At 36.6% G+C, this 21084-nt stretch overlaps 1 protein-coding gene across 19 annotated transcripts in view; it reads left to right on the plus strand.

The window, feature by feature from the left end:
• Positions 1 to 21084, plus strand: part of TENM3 (teneurin transmembrane protein 3) — a 1288622-nt gene that overhangs the window by 431636 nt on the left and 835902 nt on the right. For 2 of the 19 annotated variants that reach the window (XM_064148903.1, XM_064148904.1), the window contains exon 1: positions 10231 to 10340. The exons of the other annotated variants lie outside the window; for them this stretch is intronic. The gene's annotated coding sequence lies outside the window, so the exon portion shown is untranslated. Of the gene's footprint in view, positions 1 to 10230; positions 10341 to 21084 lie in introns of those variants that run through there. 19 annotated transcript variants of the gene reach the window in all.

Genomic DNA, 21084 nt, shown 5'->3' on the forward strand with positions numbered 1-21084 from the left:
CTGTGGAGTTGAACTTAGCCTGTGGAAACACTGGAAAAAAGTAAAGCTATCTAGAGGTTCCAGGCTTGCAGCACTCCGTCTTGAGACAGTCTCTGCCTCAGACTAGCTCAGACTAGGGCTCAAAATGAGTGTTTGGAGCTATGTCTTGTTGCCCTTTGAATCTTCCAGACTATATTCATAATTTTAGCTTCTTCCCTGAGCTAAGTGGAGGTACTTAGCAATTTTGGGGAGGGGAAAAAAAAAAGGAAAAATACAGAACACAGAAGTCTTGCAGCCAGCTTTGCAAACCTCACAACAAACTCATTTCCTATGTACATCATTCTTTCATGCCTTCTTTATTGAGACTGTTTTAAACAACAGTTCCATTCACACTCTAACCAGCTTCCACACAAATTCACTAATTTTATTAGACCAAATTTCACTGGCCAAGCTATGTGTATTTTGAATAAATTCAGACCTACCAAAGGTAGCTGTAAAACATTTCCAAGAAGGTTTGCAATAAATTTCTTCTGGAAGAAAAAAAAAAAAAAGCTCTTCTCAGGTAGTGTTTTTATTACAGTTCATAAAGATTTATTACTGAAGTAAGATTAAGACAAATCGAAGCATATACAGCTGGTGCAGTATAGTAACTTACACCATTTTTTCATAGTGCCCTCTAAGCCAGATTTCAGAGGATAAGCAGAGTAAGAATCAGATTTCATGACCACCACTGAAGTGCTTTTTTCGTGTGAGAGTTAGGAAAAAAGCAACTAGACTTAAGACATGAGAGTTTCTGTTAAATCTCAATAGGATTTTATTCAGTCACTAAAATGTGAGAATGTTAAAGCAGTAACTGACCACATAATCAAAGTAAAATGTCCTGCCTTGTAAAGTTTAGCAATTTGAATTTAATTAGTTTTAATACTGTTACAATAAAAATTATGCAACATGTGTAGGTATACTCTTATCTAGAAAAAGAACTGTGATCTGGGCTTTTCTCCCTTTTTTTGGTGAGGAGAAAATCTAGATTCTGTTCACACTTCTGCTATATGTTACTAGCAAACACAAGTAGAGTTTGAAACTTACCTCTTAAAAAGTTTTTTATATATATGTATATATATATATAAAATAGACTTTAGATTTAAGTTACTTTAGCCACAGGGAACAACTGACCTGCTTCATCTTACTCATAATGAATAAAGCCACTAGTCACAAAAGGATATGGAAAAAAATATATTATAATATCTGCAAGGATGACTTAATATACAATTATTTTTTATCAGAAAATATCCAAACATTGTCTGAAACTGTTTTCCCACATCTTGCTGAGTATAATTCACTATACCACAAATTGCTGTAATCTACATTCAAAGATAACAGATGTCTTAAAATTCCATAAATTTTGCCATAAGTTCCAAAAAATAACTTCTAAATTATTATCCTGCACAGTGAAGCAGACTTGGTGCAATTTCTCTTTCTCTGCTACAGCAACAAAGTTATAATAATACTTATTGTTGAGAGTATACCTTCCCAGAGAGTACATTTTAATTTATATTAAGCTTGTTCTCATTCACCTGCAAGGGTTTATCTGCATAGGTTTAACTCAACACATACCAGTCCACATTTGGTTTTTAATATATAATTCATTGTGAAGAAACTTTGGCTTCAATATTATGCTTTAAAATGAACTCCACTGAACTACGACTGAAAATTATGTTACAGGCTGTTAGGTATATTGTGGAAAAATAAACAGTCTGTATTACTACATTGTTATTACTGCAGATGACTGAAGGACCGTTTAGAAATAAGTGACAAAGTTCTTGCATTTGTTCACAATTTATATGCACAAACCATATATGTAAAAGGGAAAACTTCAGCGCCTCTTATATCTCACAGATATTAAAGATTCAATAAAGATTCTACAGCTAGGATGATTTTTTTACATGTAACCTTCATTACATGTAAAGCTGCTCCACCATCTACTTTAATAAATTCACAGGCCAAACGCTAGAACAATTACTAGGCCCATCTAATCCCATACACAGATTCATGTGGGTATATACTGATCTCTACAAAGAAACTCCCTGCCTATCACTGCCTTGAAAGTGTAATGCTCAGCAAGTTTTACTTGACCTTAGTTTTTATTTTCACATCTTTATCTCCTGTTCTTTCTTTGTCTTCATCTGTAGCAGTAAAGGTCATTTACAACAAATCGTTCTTGAGAGCAGTAGCAAATTAATTTCGTAAAGCATTGTCAGCACCACTGCAAATCTCTGCTGGTGCTAAACTTTTCAGGGATCCTAGTAGTTCATCATTTCTGATCTAGAATATATTTCTTAGTCGGTATATTACGTTCTTTACACTCAGCTCTTTTGTTGGAGACTACAACGTGTAACACTGGTTTTAGTTCTGATGACTGTATTTAAACTGCAATTCAAAGCAAAACATAGGAATATACATAAATATCAACAGTTGTAATTTGATCTCAAGCAGTTCCTGATTCAGATAATAATCACAAAACTTCATATATTTTATCTTATTATAATTATTCAACACTTGTATTAGCATAGTACACATCACATTTCAGTCACAAATACAGAAGAAACCTATCAAGCAGAGTTACATCCAATAAACTCTTAGACATAAACAGAAAATATAATTTAACAGGTCTACTGAAAAAGGGAAAGATTGTAAGCATGTTCAGTTGGTTCAAGGCAGCTACTCAGTTTTCAAGTGACACTTATTTTTCCAAGTAGCAATAACCTATATTCTAGTCAGAGGTTAGAGCTCGCAGGTCTTAGTGCCTGTGTTCCCTTCTACTGAAAAAAAACAGTCCAACCTTAGAAGCAAAGTTCTGGTAATAGCATGTCTTTCTAGAGCACTGTTAAAGACATTTTGCTCAAATACTTTAAGTTCTCAATAGATTTGAATATAGTTGAAGTAGAAAGTTACTGTTTTCTTCTACCATTGATTCTGAGTAAGCAGATTTCTATGTCCATAGGTCATTAGAGAAGTGCTCTTCAGTGCGAAGCCACGTTTGTGGAATTGTTACCTTTAGCCTACCACAGTATGATTTTGTCACTAGCGTATTAACTGTAAATGCAATCCTGAGCAAAAGGTGTGGGTAGCCTGATTTTTGCTACTACATGCTGCTGCTGTAAATACTGTGCAACCTAAATAAAATTTATAAGTGAATGCAAGTAGCAATTTAGAAAACAATTACTATGAAAAAGGGAGTAAAACTATAGGTCCATCAAAGTAAACAGTGTGACTCCAACTGATTTCATCCCAAAGAGTAAGCTGATGCTGAACAGTATGGATTATGCTGTCTTAGGATACATATTTTTATAGCTTATTGTTGACAGGTGAAGCTTTATTGTTGTGCTGTTTTTTTTTCCCATACATCCTAATTTCTACAGAAGCAAATACAAGGAAGAGCCTTTCTGCATACCAATCCTTGGTAATAACTATAAACATAAAACACTATCACTTCTAGAAGCAGACAGACACTGTCTGCAAAAATATGCTGTTAAATTCAGAAAGTGCCATTACTTAGAAAAGACTGAACTGAAAAGTAAAATTACTGAATAGAGTGAAGGTGGCAGTGAGCCTGTCTGGATTCCCTCCCTTCAGTCACTACCACCACCTTTCCTGGCAACAGTCCTGCATCAGCTTGCCAGCAAAGTTGGCACCCTTGCCTTTGCATTTTTTGTCCACTCCTGTGCAGAATGCTTAGGAGGAACCTGAAACACAGATCCGTTGCTGAAGTGGTGAAAAAGCAACACTGAACTAACAGATTCTATAGCTCTAATATGGAAGGAGTAAGCGGAAGGAGTAGGGGCAAAGCCATACCTGCTTCCTGCACTGGCTAAAAAGATGGCAGCTGGGGTAGCGGGACAGATAATGTTTCTCAGGCAAGGCTAAAATTCATTAGGTTACCTTAGCTTCATTTGTGACACACTCAAATATTAACAAATAAGCTAACAGGAATAGTGTCTTTATGGGAATTTTTTTTTCTAGTGATGTGAATTAATAGGTTAGCTGTGAGGAGAGGAGATTTTGCCAACAAGTACTCGAATTATTTCCAGTCAGTTTTCATTTCAATTTAAATACTACCTAAAGTGAGTTTTAATTAATTTCCAAGTATGAAATATCCTTAACTATTTCTTCTTACTTCCCATTGTGTAGTCTGATTTAAATCTGTCCAGAAATGTCCTTTATGTTTTCAGTGCATATAAATTCTTAAAATGTAACATTAACAATATTAAAAGTGCATTGTGTTGGTGTGAAAAGGCTTGGGTTGTAATAAATATGACAACCCTTTCACAGGAGCCACAGGAAGAGAAGAGGGCTGACTGCTACTGTACTTTGTAATTTCTAAGCGGGATACAAACTTCAGTCCTGCAGAGTTGTTAAATCTCAATTATCTTGGTTATTACAGAGTATTATAATAGCAGATGGTTCTACCTTCAAATATCCCCTGCAGGAAAATTCTCCTATTTCACTAGAAACTAAATACTTTGAACTTACAGGAAAATAATTGTTATTAAGATAGTATTTTTTTTTAATATTACATACTAATGTAATATACTGCTTATACTGCTAGAACATTTTCATTTGCTTTCAGATGTCACTGATATTTTGTGGTCGTTGTCACAGGCAGACGGTTTTGTGCTGCCCTTGTAAAGAATGGTGAACACATAGAGAAATCAATAGGGAACTCAGAAGAGTCCAAAATTGTAACTGATCCTTGTTTCTTCTTCCCTCTTTGGGGTAAAGCATTGCATAATAAAGTTTACTCTAGACCTTTGCCCTGTAGTCTTGTATAACTGAAAAATTTCCAAATGGGACAAAGCAAAGACAAATACATAAAGAAATGTGGAGTGAAATCTTGATATAAATCAACAGCACTGTGATTTAAAATTTTTAAAAAAAAAAGTAAAAATCAACAAACCAAATACCTCACACATATAACTGAACAATTGTCACAAGCAAAACAGACAGTTATTGGTGTCCATCAGGTCTCCTTCAGCACATCTGGTTGTTGGTGATTAAAATATTGTGACAGAAATGTTTGAGCCTGCAGAGTTACTTGTTTCTCAAAAGAAAGGCTCTGCAGAAGAGAGTTCTGTCTCGTGGAGCATATGGACATTGCAGAATCTTTAGCTCAGTAAACCCTAGTTTATCCACAATTCATTTGTATGACTGAATCTTCCATCCCAGATAAATGAGTTTCAGATCATTAAGGTTACACTGTCCTTGTTAGCAAAAATATATTACTGTCTGGACAAATTCCATAATGTCCTTTCCCAAATCATAGCGACATAATGGTTATATAATTTGTTTTCAGTTTTATTTACAGCTTACTTATGTTTCTTGTTCTGTCTCAAGAATAAATTATTGACAAGGTTTCCCATCTCTGGTATTCTCTTTCATCTTAAAGAACTTGCAGGCTTTTAAGCAACATGGGGTAAATTTAGATGTCAACTAAACCTTCATAAGAAAAGATGTAAAGGATAGCACCAGTACCTGTCTCGTTGTGAACTCATGACTTAGAAATTAAAACCCCTGCATATAATAAAGGAGATGTCTTCTATCTCAAGTATTGTGTGACTAATGTGTAAAGATCACAGGATGGAGAAAATTTAAGAAACAGGAAGCTTTGTGGCAGAGAAAAAACAAACAAACAAACCCACCTTTTTCTTTCATTTTCCCTTTAAGTTTTCCACGTCTTTGGCATATGGTATCAGAAAGATATTTTACTTAAAATGGGAAAGATGTAAGATCTGTATTTTCCCTTAATTACAAAAAATAGTAAATTCTTAAAAAAACAGAACAAAAAGCAAAACTATCATGGCAAACGTACCATGTATCTCAAAAGAAAGACATAATCCATAACATTATTCTATAGACTGTTGAACTGCAACAATTTTTGAGAATACTGTGTTTTTTCATGAGTGAAGTCTGATAGCCGGGTTGGAAGAGACCTCCAAGAGCATCCATTTTAGTACACAGCTTGCACAATCATAATAGTTCAGCATTATGTTGTCATTAATATGTACCAGAATTTATTTCACATTAAGTAAATCTGTGCAGGAAACATAAACCAGGCTTTGTTTCATTACTAAGTATAATAAATGAATTTAAATTGTGCTGCTGTCATTTTGTCAAGATTAGAACTAAAGCTGAGACTTACTTATTCAGGTACTCATTCTGATGTAAAATTTGCTTAAGTGCAGTGAGCAGCAAATAAAATTACCTGCTTAAATAATTTTTTAAAAAATTTACCTATTAAATTTTTTTTTTTGGAAGAAAAACAATTATGTGAAGGCAATATGGATACTTCTTAAAAAAGGATCTCATTCATACTCCCTGGTACTCTTTTGGCTTCATTATGCATATCCTCTCTGCTTTCCCTAGTTTAGAAGACCAGGTTCAAGGTTAGGTATTCCAAATTCAGTTATTTCAATCAGTGTTTACATTTAGAATTGCATATACATGAAAATTAAATGACTGTAAGCAAATAAACATTTGCTTCTATGTGTGGTGCTCATGTGCATATCTAGCACAACTCGTTTATGCCAAAATGCAAGCCTTCAAGAAGTACGGTGTTCTAAGTCAAAAAGAGTGAAGAAATACACCAGATAAATCTGTAATGCAAGGTTCTGTCTTACGCTCCTGGTCATATTTAGATCTCACATTGCACGACGTATTTGTAAGGATACAGAAAAAGAAATTTTGAGAGGTGTGATTTATTGTGCTTGACTGAATGATCATTCAGTTTTTCATCCCCCATCATTTTTTTCTTTACTTGCCCTACTTCATGTCACCAACTCTTCATTTTTCAACCGTGCTATACAATTGCACTTAGGGTGTATGTATGTTTTCTGAACTTAAAAAAAAAAAAGTAATTTCTGGCTCTTGCTCACCTTTTTGTTCTCAATTTCCTGTGATGCAGTATTGCAAATACAATTTAAATGCCAATCAGCTTTTGTCCTTGCATTCTTTCTCTTCATGTTTTTCAAAAAAGCCTACCTTACACTGACTTCAGACATGCCAGAATACCTCTTTGGTGTTTCTGTGAAATTAAACAATTCAACAGAATTGTTCAGGGAAACAACAGAATGAGATTTTCTAATGCAAGTATAGTCTGAAAGTAGATAATGCCTTGACATTCTGAGCTATTTTTTTCACTCTTACTTTATCCACAATTTCTTTATGCACTTCTTATACATGTTGTTGATCAGCAGGTGCTTCTCTGTTTCCAAATGGCATTTCTAATTTGCAGGAAGTCAAATTCCAGGGAAGTGCCATTCTTTGGTATTCATGTGCTCATTCATCAGAAATTAAGTACTTCGAGGAGGCATGTCTGGTCCTCTATATGTCTGCCAAAATGTAGGAAGCTTCAAGTGGCAACCTGTCTAGTTTCCTGTCAGCTTACACAGCAGTGCTGGCTCTGGTCAGCTGCAGCACCCTGGTACATGACTGCTTACAGCATTATGGCAGGGACTGTAGTCTAAGATCTAAGGCTTTCTCCTGGTTTTGTAAGTGAAAAAAATGGTTTATGCTCTACTAAGCCTCCATATAAAACTCTTCAAGCTCAGCACTCGGAGGCCTCTTCCCACCTCTCACAGGGTCTCCACAGGATTCTCAGTAATTACAGGGTTGGGTAGTGAGTACCCATCTCCAGCTGGCTGAAATTCCAATAGTGACTGCCTGTTGATGGGTAAATACTCTCCACCTGTCCTTCTGGAAAGTTCTTCATTAACTGTCCACAGCGCAGCTCTTTGCAAATGAGTGACAGGGCAATTGTGAAGCTCTTGAAAAGTAAGTTATCAGGCTTAGCATTATATTGTACATATTTTGAAAGAAGTGTAATTGAAACTAAATTCTTACTTTCAATAACTTCTATTTTATGACCTAGTAATTCAGTACTTGCACTTCTCTATGCATATTGGATTTCATCAGCTACACTGGCAGCCCATCAGTCTTGATAAACTTTTCAGTGGCAAATAAACAGCTTTTTGAGTGGCTTTTAACATAGACTTAATCAAATTACTAAAAGGTGAAGATTCTTGATTTTTTTCCTAGGGCTTAGTCTAAAATTAACTTGATTTGTTTACAAGCATAAAAGACAGAACATAAGGGTTTTTATGCCATCTTCTCTTGTCCTGCAGTTTTTCATGTGAGCCTGCACAGATGTACATGCTTAAAAACTGATAAAGATTGTTAAGTTTAGCATAAAACTTTTCAAGCAACTGTTGAGTGAAATCTCATGGGACAGGGTACTAGAAGGCAGAGGAGCCCATGATAGTTGGTTAATATTTAAGGACCTCCTCTTCCAAGCTGAACATCAGTGCATCCCAGTAAGTGGGAAACTGAGAAAGGGAGCCAGGAGACTTGCATGGTTAAGTGAGGAACTGCTAAGAAAACTTAAGTGGAAGAAGAGAGTCTACAGATCATGGAAGGAGGAGTTGGCCACCTGGGAGGAGTATGAGGCTGTTGTCAGAGGTTGTAGGGAAACAACTAGGAAGGCTAAGGCCTCACTGGAACTCAATCTTGCAAGCAAGGTCAAGGATAACAAAAAGAACTTCTTCAAATGCATTGCAGGAAAAGCTAATGTTAGAGGCAATGGAGGCCCTCTGCTGAATAAGGTGGGTGCCTTGGTGACAGAGGCCACAGAGGCAGAGTTACTAAATGCCTTCTACTTGTCTCTGTCTATACTGCTGTCCTCAGGAGCCCCTGAAACCTGAGGCACCAGAGAAAAGCATGACAAAGGAGCCTTCTCTGGCTGATGAGGACTGGGTTAAGGAACAGTCTAAGAGGGACACAGAATTGCTTGAGAGTATCCAGTGCAGGGCCACAAAGATGATTAAGGGAATGGAACATCTCTTTTATAAGGAGAGACTGAGTGAGCTGGGGCTCTTTCCCTTGGAGGAGACTGAGGGGTGCCCTCATCAATGTTTATGAATGTGTAAAGGGTGAATGCCAGGAGGATGGAGCCGGGCTCTTCTCAGTGATGCCCAATGACAGGACAAGGGGCAATGTGTGGAAGCTGAGACATAGGAAGTTTCATTTAAACATGAGGAGGAATTTTTTCACTGTGAGTGTGACACAACACTGGAACGGCTGCCCAGAAAGTTGTGGAGTCTCTCTCTCTGGAGATACTCATAACCCACCTGGACACGTTCCTGTGTGATCTGGTATAGGTGATCCTGCTCTGGCAGGGGAGTTGGACTTGGATGTTCTTTTGAGGTCCCCTCCAGCCTCTGACATTCTGTGGTTCTATGATTAAACTCTCATGTGCTGCTCTATTTGTTTAAATAATTTTGATAGTGCCTGGATTATGAAAAAATAGGTACTTGAGTGCCTAAATCAGTAAATTGAGAAGAACGATTCAGAGTTTGTACTGTAGGTCAGGCTCATCCTATGTTACCTATGATTCAACAGTAAAGTAGTCCATCTGTTTACAGTCATTTTCAAGGCATGGTAAGGGAACATTTGCTCCCAGTTTTCTCTTACAGTACTAACACAGCCGATTTGTGCCAGTTGTAGTTACTTACTGGCTGGTGCAGAGCCCGAGGATAGAGCAGGCAGCAGGGAGAGGCGGCACCAGCGCGCAGCTGAGGGAGCAGCGCAGCGGCCGGGCAGTGCCGGCGCAGCAGAACGGCGCCGCTGAGCACGCTGCTAGCACGTGCTCTCCCAGAAGCGGCCGTTCCCCCGCCCGCCCTCCCTCCCTGTGCGGTGGGGCGGGAGCAGTGCCCCGGAGCAGTGCCCCCGGAGCAGTGCCCCCCGTGCCGTGCCGGGCCAGGCGCGCTGCGCGCGCTGCTCTTGCCGTGGCGCAGTTGCAATAAAGCCTTTGGGATCTCACAGTGGTGCAAGCCTCAGGCAGTCAGACTCTAGAGCTTTCTGCTAGCATCTGACAGAGAAATCGGACAGCTGTAATAGCTCAGCCAAACCGCATTGATCTTTCAGGCCCTGGTGACTCAAAAGGCTGCCGGAGCTGTAGGGAAAGGATCAGTTCTCTTTAGGTATCTGCATTGGTAACGATATCCTGGGCTGCAGCCAAAGATTGCAGGGCCAGAAGGCCAAGGGAGGTGATTATACCGCTCTGCTCTTGTGAGACCTCACCTGGAGTACAGCATCCAGTTCTGGAGCCCACAAAACAAGAAGGGCTTGGATCTGTTGGAGGGGATGCAGAGGAGCGCCACAAAGATGATCAGAGGGGCTAGAACACCTCTTCTGCGAGGACAGGCTGAGGAGGTTTGCTCTGTTAGGCCTGAAGAAGAGAATGCTTCACGGAGACATTCCAAAAACTGAAGCAGGCCTACGGGAATGCTGGAGGAAGACTTTTGACACAGGTATGTGGTGATAGAACAAGTAATGGTTTTGAACTAGAGCACGATAGATTTAAATTAGACTTGAGGAAGAAATTCTTTACTATGAAGATGGTGAACATGTTGGCCATAGAAACTGTGGACACCTCATCCCTCAAAGTGTTTAAGACCAGGCTGGATAAGACTTTAAGCAACCTGGCCTAGTAGAAGGTGTCCCTGCCCTTGGGGGGTTTGGGGTTGAGCTTTCTAAGGCTGTGTAGTCACTGTGATAATGCATATAGATCTACTCTCCTTTTCCACTGTAGCAGAGAGCTAGAAGTAAACTGCTGTCCTTCAGTAAAAGAATGACAGAATGCTAAGAATCAGCAGTTCAGGTCTTCCCATGAATTAGTTGTTTGCTTGGGGTGGGGGTGTGATTGTGTCGCAGAGTTCACATCCTCCTGTCAACTGAGCTCTCAAGTCTCAGGTCTTATTCTCTCATAGCTGATCGTATAACTTAATCTACACACACGGCACTAATACAAAATAGAATGAAGCTGTTGTTACTGTATTGCTTATAGTGTAAGGCAGAGGTCTGAGTGTCAGCAGTCTTAATTGAAAATTTCATTGCTAAATGAAGTATTTTGTCTTCTAAAACCACTGTTTTAAATCCAGTAGTGAAATACGTGCTGTTGATGCAAGTTTATAGGCTGTTTTCTAAACTAAAAAGTACTGAATTGCCTACACACAGTGACATAGGCGTGTGTGTCCTCTCTTTTTGTATGTAGTTCGTACGTACCTTATAGTTCTACCATGTAGTATTGTTATGAAGCAGGGAGCTTTACATTTAAATGAAACGTGCTCAGTTCTGAAGCATTTGCTTTACTGTGCAGACTACATCAGGGTGGGACAAAACCGTGTCTTAAAATCTTGCAGAGGTCAAAAGTCTTTTTGAAGATCTCCAGAGGTCCCTTCCAGACCCTGCTATCCTGTGATTCTGTAAAACTTTGAGTTAATAGAGTTAGAATTAGCAGAAAATTCTAAATTGAATTAGCTGTTAGGAATTTGGGTGTTATAGTGGTATATCAAATAATGAGAAACCATATTAAGTCTTCGTTGCCTGCCATAAGGAACGATTCTTCCCTCTTTTGCCACTTTTTTTCCCTAAGCCTACAACCTATGGGAAACAGAGCAAAGGCTTTACTTTGTTAAAATTCTCTCTTTAGAGGTATCCAAAACCCAGCAGTTTTCTTTCTTAGTCCTTTGCATCTGATGTGGTCTTTGCACCTCAGGCAGAAGCAGTATCTTTCGAGTTCCTATTACTCCTTCATAAATTCTAATTCAGTGTTTTAAGTTTCTTTGCTTTTAAACATTTGGTGGCTCTTTTCAAGCTGAAACATATTTTAAAACTTTGAAAAAAAGTTAGTGCTTTTTCTGGTTAGTTTAGCTACTGTTACTTGTCTGGAAAGTAACCCTAGAACTGCACTGGGGGAACATTTGTACTAGAGGAGCATTAGATAAAACAGCTGGTGATAACTATGTAGATTACCTAAATAAATATTTTTTTTCTGGAATAAATTAAAATCCCCTTCTAGTCTGTTACAAATATGTCAGAAGATCCCCTTTATTTTCACAAGAGGTTCTCAAATAGAATATGTAATTCTAAACCAGAACTACTTACACAAATAATTTCAAGCTCTATTATTGCTGACTTTATAAAGTAAAAGTAATGAGTAGTGCCATATATTTTGTAAAGTGAAATGGAGGCAGAAATTCTAACAATTGGAAAAAATGAGCAATTACTGTAGTTAACCCTATTTTTTGTTTTGTTTTAATTTGTATTGCCACTAATCTTAGTAGGACTAGCAAGGTCTTTTAAATTGTATGGGCTACTTGAGGCATGTATTGAAGTATTACACTGTGAGGCAATTCATGGGAAAACTGTTTACTTCCCATTTAAGTAAAAAGAAACCTGAAATAATAATGCAAAAAAAATTATGAAAACTTATTACCATTCTTAAGAAGAGATTTATGGAAGAGTGCTTTACTTACACAGTACGATGGTCTTGATGTAATGACTTACTGCTCAAGGAACTTGGATACTAATGTAAGTGTTACATATTTTTTAATTCAGATCTATTGATTACAGTTTATTCCACTTTTTTTTTTATGGTCCCTTAAAATAGATAAATTACAATTTTGGTGGTTCGATTAATCTTTTAGATTTCTATTGCATCTGTATACAAAGTACCTATTAAAAAAAAAATAAAGGCTCTTTTTCAGTAAGCTTTTGTACATTAATCATTTTCTCTCTAGGTCACACATCTTTTTTCAAAAGGTCTGGTGGCTCATGTTACAGTAGCAGATCCAAATTAGTTTGTGTGTTATGCTCTTGTACATCATAGACATCTTAACCCAAGTGCAGTTTCAAGTAACCTTTTATCCTGTTTGTACTGAAATACGTAACTTCTTGTCCTCCAAAATTATGTCATTGCTTTTATGACAGGGTTAAATATAACTGATTTTAAAAAATCATCAAACCTACATCACATACAATATCCTTGTAAAACAAAAGGACTCTATCAAATGTCAGAAAATGTTATTATTTCCTTTTTGGCACTTCTATTTTCAGTGTTTCCCCACTATTTCTTTTAGAAATATAATAAATTACTAGATGAAACATCAGAATTACATCCTGAACTTCTCCTTTCCTTTAACCATTTCCTACATTTGTCATGAGAGATGACTACTTAAATGTATTCTGCCTATCCCCACAATGATTTTGAGGTTTGTTTGAAAAAAGTAACTATATGAAGTACTCTAAGTGTACAAGAAAAAAGTAGTGTTTGAATTATGAGTCTGGAAGGACTTATGATACAAATAAAATATATTTAAAATCTCATCATTTAAGACTTGTGATAATTTATTTGGGGGAGATTTAAATTTACTTCTTATATTATTATGACTTTCCTAACTATGGGAAATAGAGTAAATTCTATGCTATGTATGGGTTAGACTCTGTAGTGAAAATCTGTTGTTGGCTTGAAAGGTGTATCTAAAATAAACCCCATTCAATGTCAGAGCTAAAATTTTTTGCCACTTTAATTGTGTAGGATCAATAATGATCAGAAGAAAAAGTCATCTAGAAATCTAGCAAAACCACCTTGAAAATGCCTGTCAGAAATATTTTTGTTTTGTTTCTAAGAGATAAATCCTGATTGTTGAGCAATCTCTTTAAACATCAGTAACAAAGCCCCTTTCATTTTTCCTCATTTAAAACGTTTTGGATTTCTTTTTGTTTTCAAAGATTATTTTCAGTCTAGTTTGAAAGAAAAGGCAGAGAAGGGGAATTACAGCAAGTACACTGCAGAGATGACAAATGCTCTTTGATCAGTTACGGGTTTTGGTAAGGCTCTACTGTAGGGAACTTGCAATGCTATCTCAATCATTTTCCACTCGCAAGATGGGTCTTACACTGAGAGCGTTTTGTCACTGAGTGAAAGAGGAGGGGAAGAAAGAAGGGGAAAAGAACATGCTTTCTTTTCTATAGAGAATGTACTTACTAAAAAAACTATTTTGGATGGTCTTTGAAGCCTTTGAAAGGCATTCCTTTTCATTGTATGATTTTAAATTTGATGTACACAGTGCAACTCCCCTTCTTTTTCTACATTTTGGGGTATTTTAAGTAAAGTTTGTAGATTATTTTTGCAATTTCTTACTGCAGTTGCACAAAGATAATGAGAATTTAGAGAAGTATTGTCTTTGCAAAAATTTTTTTAATGAAGAATTGCACAGGAAATATAATTATTTAATGTAGGAAATTAATAGCATCTGATTAGTCTTCTAGATTAACTTACTGAAAACTGCCCTGAAACTTGTTTTTACATGGTGTTTCTCTTCCATATATCAAATTCTGATACAATAGAAGCAGATTCCTGGAATGACCAGTATGAATGTAGATACAACATACAACAAAATTTCAAGAAATTGTGTGGCATATTTTATATTTTCTCAATTAATTTGATTTTAACAGAACAGCATAATTAAATAGTTATTGATAATTCATTGTATTTAAGGTGACAGATTCTGCATGAGCTTTCCGTGACATATGTTAAGTGGCCATCACAAAGAGCAAAAGAAAATGTATGTGCTGGAAGTGATTTCAAACCCAAATTTGTAATTAAAGCCCTAGTTAGGTGCTCAGTTTCCTTTCAGTCCTAAAAATATGCAGTACAAGTTGCTATTGAGTTTTGAACTAATGCAATGATTTTTTTCTCATGGGACAGCAGTAAATTTACAAGTGAGTGCATGACTGTCTGCAACTGCTTTTACATTGGTGAGCAGCGCAGATCTACAGCAGTGGATCCGTAGAGAGAAACAACGGCTTTTTAGGGCCTTCATTTTACTGAAGCTGTACACTTTTTGAACAATAAGACTCCACCTGGAATACTGCATCCAGTTCTGGAGCCCCTATTACAACAGGGAGGTGTTCATGCTGGAGCATGTCCAGAGAAGGGCCACAGGGATGCTCAGAGGGCGGGAGTAGCTCTCCTATGAGGAGAAGAAGCTTAAGAAGCATAGTTGAATCAGAAATAGGAGTGGGTACAGAATTTGTCCACAACTAAGCTGAGTTTTAGTTCCGTTTTTATTGTCTCATGATTTTTTTTACACCATATTAGCAGAAAGAATCTCCTAAGTTGCCCAAGTCATCAAAACTACATCACGCAAATCTTCTCATAAGAGAGCTCAGAGGAGATCAGGTTTGAGAATTTTGAAGTTTTGAGTTATTGTACTAGATTTAATTCACTGCCCTGCACTTGCAAGCAGATTTGCCTCCTGGCACTTTTTTTACTCACTTGTAGAATGTAGATAATTGAGTTCTTTAATGTAGAATTTGTGTTCCAGGAAGAAGAATTAAAATAATTAAAAACTATAACATACTGGGATACTACTTATGTTAGTAATGCAGAGTAATTTTAAAAACTACATTCCCTCATATATGATGGAATGTCACTGAGAGTTTTCTAAAGAATTTGCTGGTACTAAAGTTAATACTCATGACTCAGCAAATGTCATTCCTCCATGTGGGTTAATACTGAAATAGTTCTGCACTCATGACTTGGGGGCTGAAGTTAGATCTGAGATAAGATATAAAGCTGAAGGCTTTTTATTGATTATTTGATTTTCAACCTTGAGATAAAGACATGTAGGGAACTAATATAATCTTCATGAAATGTATCTTTGTCCCTGTTCTGTGTACAGTTATCAGATGTCTGAGGACAAATCTCAGAGGTTTTGACTCACTGAAAATTAAAAATGGCAAAAATAAAATATAAAGATAATACCATTTAGCGTTATTCCTATAATTCATAGGCATTCAATCCTGTAATTCAAGCTAACTTCATTGTATGTTCTTTGAAATTAATTCATATTGAAGCATCAAAATGACTAACTGAACGTCTTTAGCAAAAGACAGAATCTTAAGATAAATACAGGGTGAACAGTGCCATCTGTCAAATGGGAAAATGTAGTGTGTGTTTTACATTTTCAGTAGTTACAAGTTTCATAGAAAAACACTACAGGATCAACATTTTTACCATTTGGTTAAATTTAAGTTTTTTAACTAGTTGTAAGGCTTAAAAAAAAAAAAAATCTTCACCCAAATTTATGTTTTAAAAAGGGATTTAACTGAGGAATGTGTAAAGTTGGTATTAGCATATAGCAAGATACTTCGCTGACCTTCAGGTACAGAGTATTTCTACAAATTCTATCATTAGACAGCTCAGATTCATTGCACTAAATCTTCTAGAAATTACCTAAATCCACTGAGGTAGAATGTGTTTTGTTTATTCCTCAAACCTAGTCCCTAGAGCCATTGTTTTATGGACATCTTGCTACATAAAAAACTCATTCCTATTGTTTCATGTATACTGTATATAGGCCATCAACAATGAACATGGAAATTGTATTCTGTAGCCCTCCAGGGAAGTAGAGACCTGATAAGCATCCACCTAATACATTTACTTTGAGTAATAAATTAAAACAGAAATAAAACCCCCACAGGAATTACAAAATTATACTGTCAGTCTGAAAATTCACATCAAGCTCAAAATGCTTATTGACAAGAAACCTGATCAACAGGCTCATCTTAGCCCTCTTGGGCTCGATTTGGAAATGGAAAAGAGGAGCAGAGAGGATACCTTATAATAAAACAGTATCTGCTGGCAGTGCTGCAGTGTATATGGTGTTGGCATTTCCCTTAAGGAACCGTGTTTTCAGGGAGGTTCCAAGGGCTCTGTGATTGAAAGTGGTGCACATTTTTATATATATTTTCTGGGTTTGCTTGGTTGATTTGGTGGTTTGGTTTTTTTTATATTTGCAAGACAATGAAAAATAATACTTGTATTTGTTGAGCTGTAAAGAATCATTAGAGTTCTGAAACTTAGGTATTTTCATGGTTCACCTCTGCATTGAAGGGCTCATTTTGCTGATACTTGGTATTTGCACACAGATAGCAATACAAATATTTGTGCTGGCCCTCTCATTCTGTATTTAGTAAAATTACCTGTGCCTTGCATAGGGTATGAAATTAAGTATCAAAAGTGGCTACTGATCTTTTGTGGTTCCAATTTCTTCCATACTTTGGTTTTAAAAGATTCAAATCTTTATGTTTATGTTTACTTTATTAGTAAATTCCATATTAGATGACATTGGAAAAAAAAAAAAACCTGAAGTGCAGCAGGAAAATCAGATTAGCTTAATTAATTAATTTACAATATTAAACATATAATTAGGAATATCATTAATTTTTCCATCCTACTAGAGCAATCGGTACTTAGTAAAATGATGTTTAAACTTGTATAATGCATGAGGATGACAATACCATGTACCTCTGTTTATTTTCCATATATGTCTGTGTATATGTAAATATCTAAATACACAAGAGAATATCTTCAGAATTCAGTGCCTGAAAAGGGAGGACGATGTGGTTTGAGCAGTTGTGACAATCCAGCACAGCAGCAACAGCAGCATTCCGATATAAAGGAATCTCCAAATCTTACAGAATAACTTCCTGTGGAGACTGTCATAGAACCCCATGCTGCTGCTTGAAAAATACCTTCCACCTTACTGAAAAGTGGTGAGATGAAGTAGCAATTAAGAATAGCAGGATAGTTCTGTTCACTTGCATGGCTGGGGGTTTTAAATTATTTTTTTTCCCCTGTGTGAATGTACAGAAAATAAGATGAGCTGAAGATGGTTCTTTTAGTGTTGCTTCTCAGTGCCATTTAATAACGTTAAGTGTCTTTCAAGTCTCATTTTTCAGGAAATGTTCTTTGTGTTTATGTCTTATATTTTTATTTTTCCTACCAGTTTTGGAAGACTGGAATGAATTGTGTGTAAACTAGTTTTAAAGAAAAGCTTGATGATTTGTTGCCAAGAACCCTGTTAACTGTGCAACAAATGCAGGCTTCTCATTAGCAGAATATGAAATTTGCTGTCTTTCTGGTGTGTTTTTTTGTGCTGCAAAGTACAATTAAGAATAGAAGATTAATATGTGTGTATTTTATTTGTACTAAATATAAAGATAGTATGCCTGGTTCAGAGGAATTTTCTGATATTCAGATCACCATCTCCCATGGAGGATAGGGTTGTCCGTTTTGCTTTATGTTTTCATGCTACTTGCTTGGCAAATCACTCGCCACTTCTGGAGGCAAGAAACTGTATGTTTAAACAGCCACTTCTATATTTCCTAGAATTCTGGATTGTAAAATGATTGATAAAATTTGGATCTAAATAGTTCAGGCAGCTCCTACAGCTGTGGGACTTGTCCTTCAGGTTCGTCTCTGTCATGGAATATTGTGCAGTTTTCAGTTTGTGGAGGAGACTGAGGGGGCACCCTTACTGGTCTCTAAAACTACCTGAAAGGAGGTTCTAGTGAGTTGGGTGTTGGTCTCTTTTCCCTAGTATCAGGTGGTAGGACAAGGAGAAGTGGCCTCAAATTGAACCAGGAGAGGTTTAGGTTGGGTATTAGGAATTTGGTTTTTTTTTTCCCACTGAAAGAGTGGTCAGGCATTGGGATATGCTGCCCAGGGAATTGGTGGAGTCACCATCCCTGGACATACGCAAAAAATGTGCCACTTCAGAATACGGTTTAATGGCCGTGGTGGTGTTCATCTGATGGTTGGACTCAGTGATCTTACTGTTCTTTCCCAATCAAAACAATTCTGTGATTTTAAGATTCTATAATCCTAGCTCTTGGTGTTTCTTTAAAAAACTTCCTGGGATGTCTTCCATTATAAAAATACTTGCATTGTTTTATACTCAGCTTTCCAAAGTACTTGGTTGAAACATATTGTTAAAGTCTTAACACTCGTGCTAATAAATGCCTAACAGATTGTGGCATTTTTTGTTACCATAAAATAGTTACAGAAGTGTTTCCCTTCATCTGTCACAGATCCTACCGATTCCACGTATTAGAGCTCACTAAAAGACACGTTTCAATGGTCGCACATCATAAGGCTTTTTACCAAAGGGATGTATTTTGGCCTAGGTTTACACAGAATACATCTTTACGTAACACTATTCCCTGTCATCTGAAAGTTACTGGGTGCTGCATTAACTGATTTTAAACTAGCATGCCATTATAGTTTCTGAGTTTCAGTAGAAAGTGTGTTCTAATAGAGTCTTTTTCAGACACCTTAAGAAGTAAGTTTCATAGAAATTAGTTTTTTTTTTCCATACAAGTCTAACTTCCATTTAACAGTATTGTCTGTCAGCCATGCACTTTAAAGGATAATTGTGGAGTACAAAATACAGAGAACACAAAAAGTATTTTAGCGAATCATTTTCAAAGGCCTATTCTTTACACTGCTATCAAGTGACTATTTCAGTGTTCATTGTGTGCTTTTTCCTTTTTCTTTTTCCTTTATCTTTTGTTCTTTTTTTTTAATTCTTATTTACTTCACACATTTCTTCCCTAAGGTTAGCATCGTTGTTCATTATTCACTGTTTCAGGGCAGGGGTTGCTTCATTTTGGGACTCAAGCAAGTTCAAGCATTACATTATTTTAAATATGTTAGGCATTGGGGTCAGATGAAACATTTTGTTAAACAAGACCCATCCTATCCTCCCTAATTTGTGCAGAAACTGGCACACTAAACTAATTATGGTTATCTCTTCGCTATGACTAGAACACTGTAGCAAGAATACATTAATCAGATCTTTAGAAGTTTTACAATTCCTAGCATCAGCATAGTAGTATCCTGTTTATGATTGTTACTGCTTTCTTTCTACCCAGGTTTTCTTTTACTTTTTCCTTACAGAAGTCTTAAATGTAGTAAATAGATAAAATGGCTTTATCTTTGTTCATCAGTTTGTGGACAGTTTAATATTCTGAGCCTTCACCCTAGAATATTGGTGGGGGGCTTAGTGTGAATTTCTTTAATATGTTTGATTTTTTTTTTCTTTTTCAAAATCCATATGTAAATGTTCATCTTTTTGCTGAGCAGAATAAAAGAAAGTTAAGTGCAGAACTTCAGCTCTCTTAAACATGCAAAATTAAACAGGTTCTGTCTCCTAACAGGCAGATCATTCTTTTCTGTTGATAAGGTAGAGATTAAAGGAATTTTGGAGTTGTTGTTTTTTCTGATGCATGTCCGTGTTTCTGCTATGGTATGGAATACAGATAATGAACTGTCATCAGCATGACCTGCAAAGAAAGATACTACTTGTAGAACTGTAGAAGAGCTCTTGGTTATTACAACTTGACTTCTGTTTGCTTAAACAAAACTGACTAAAGCAATATAGCAGAAATTGAAGTAGCTGCTTGCCTGCAACTTTATGAAAAAGAATAACTGGAACTATAGATGGTAAAACCAAGGTCATTTTGCCAGTCTTCCTGCCTTTAGAAGATTGTTCCCTGTGGTATACTAATAGTCTTATATCTTCCCACAAAATGTTACGGGTTTCCCAGTAGAGGATTTTAGTCTGTGAGAGTGCTAAATGAGGAGTCTTTTTACTGTATTTTAGATCTGGAAACCTACCTTTATTGATAGTTGGCATTGACGCTATCCTGAGGAGCACAGTGAGGCTTATGTGTTTCCTTAGATAGGTGAGTTTGGCAGAAGCTTAAATGGAGTCACTGAAGTTTGGTTGTAAAACTAGGGAAGCTGAAGTTAGAGATTTTTCTCTGCATCTCCAGTTACCTATATTAATCCTATCTTATTGATGCACTGAGACATTTTTTACAAAACCCAAGTGCAGAGTCACTTTAAATGGTCCTTTCAGCTATGCAGCATGAGGAATGGAATGAAAGGGATTAAATATTTCTGTAGTGATAATTGTAGAAACCTATATTGACAAAAGTAAATACAGCACAAATCATAGAAACATTTAGGTTGGAAAAGACCTTTAAGATCATCAAGTCCCATAGTTAGCCTAGCAGTAAACCATGTTGTCACAATATCTACACATCTTTTAGTACCTCTGGAGATGGTGACTCCATCAGTTCCCTGGACAACCTGTTCCATTGCTTAACAACTCTTGCAGCAAATAAATTTGTCCTAATGTCCCTTAAAAACCTCTCCTGGTGCAACTTGAGCCTGCTTCCTTTTGCTTGTTACTTGGGATACAAGACCAACACTCACTTTGTGCAACCTCCATTCATCATTTCTCTTTAAGCCTCCTTTTCACCAGTTCTTTAAGCTACTCCTGATAAACTTCTTCTCTAGACCCTTCACCATCTGCTTTGCTCTTCTTTGAACATCCTCTAGCACCTCAATGTCTTTCT

Source organism: Pogoniulus pusillus, chromosome 9 (genome assembly GCF_015220805.1).
Source record: "Pogoniulus pusillus isolate bPogPus1 chromosome 9, bPogPus1.pri, whole genome shotgun sequence".
Lineage (NCBI taxonomy): Eukaryota > Metazoa > Chordata > Aves > Piciformes > Lybiidae > Pogoniulus > Pogoniulus pusillus.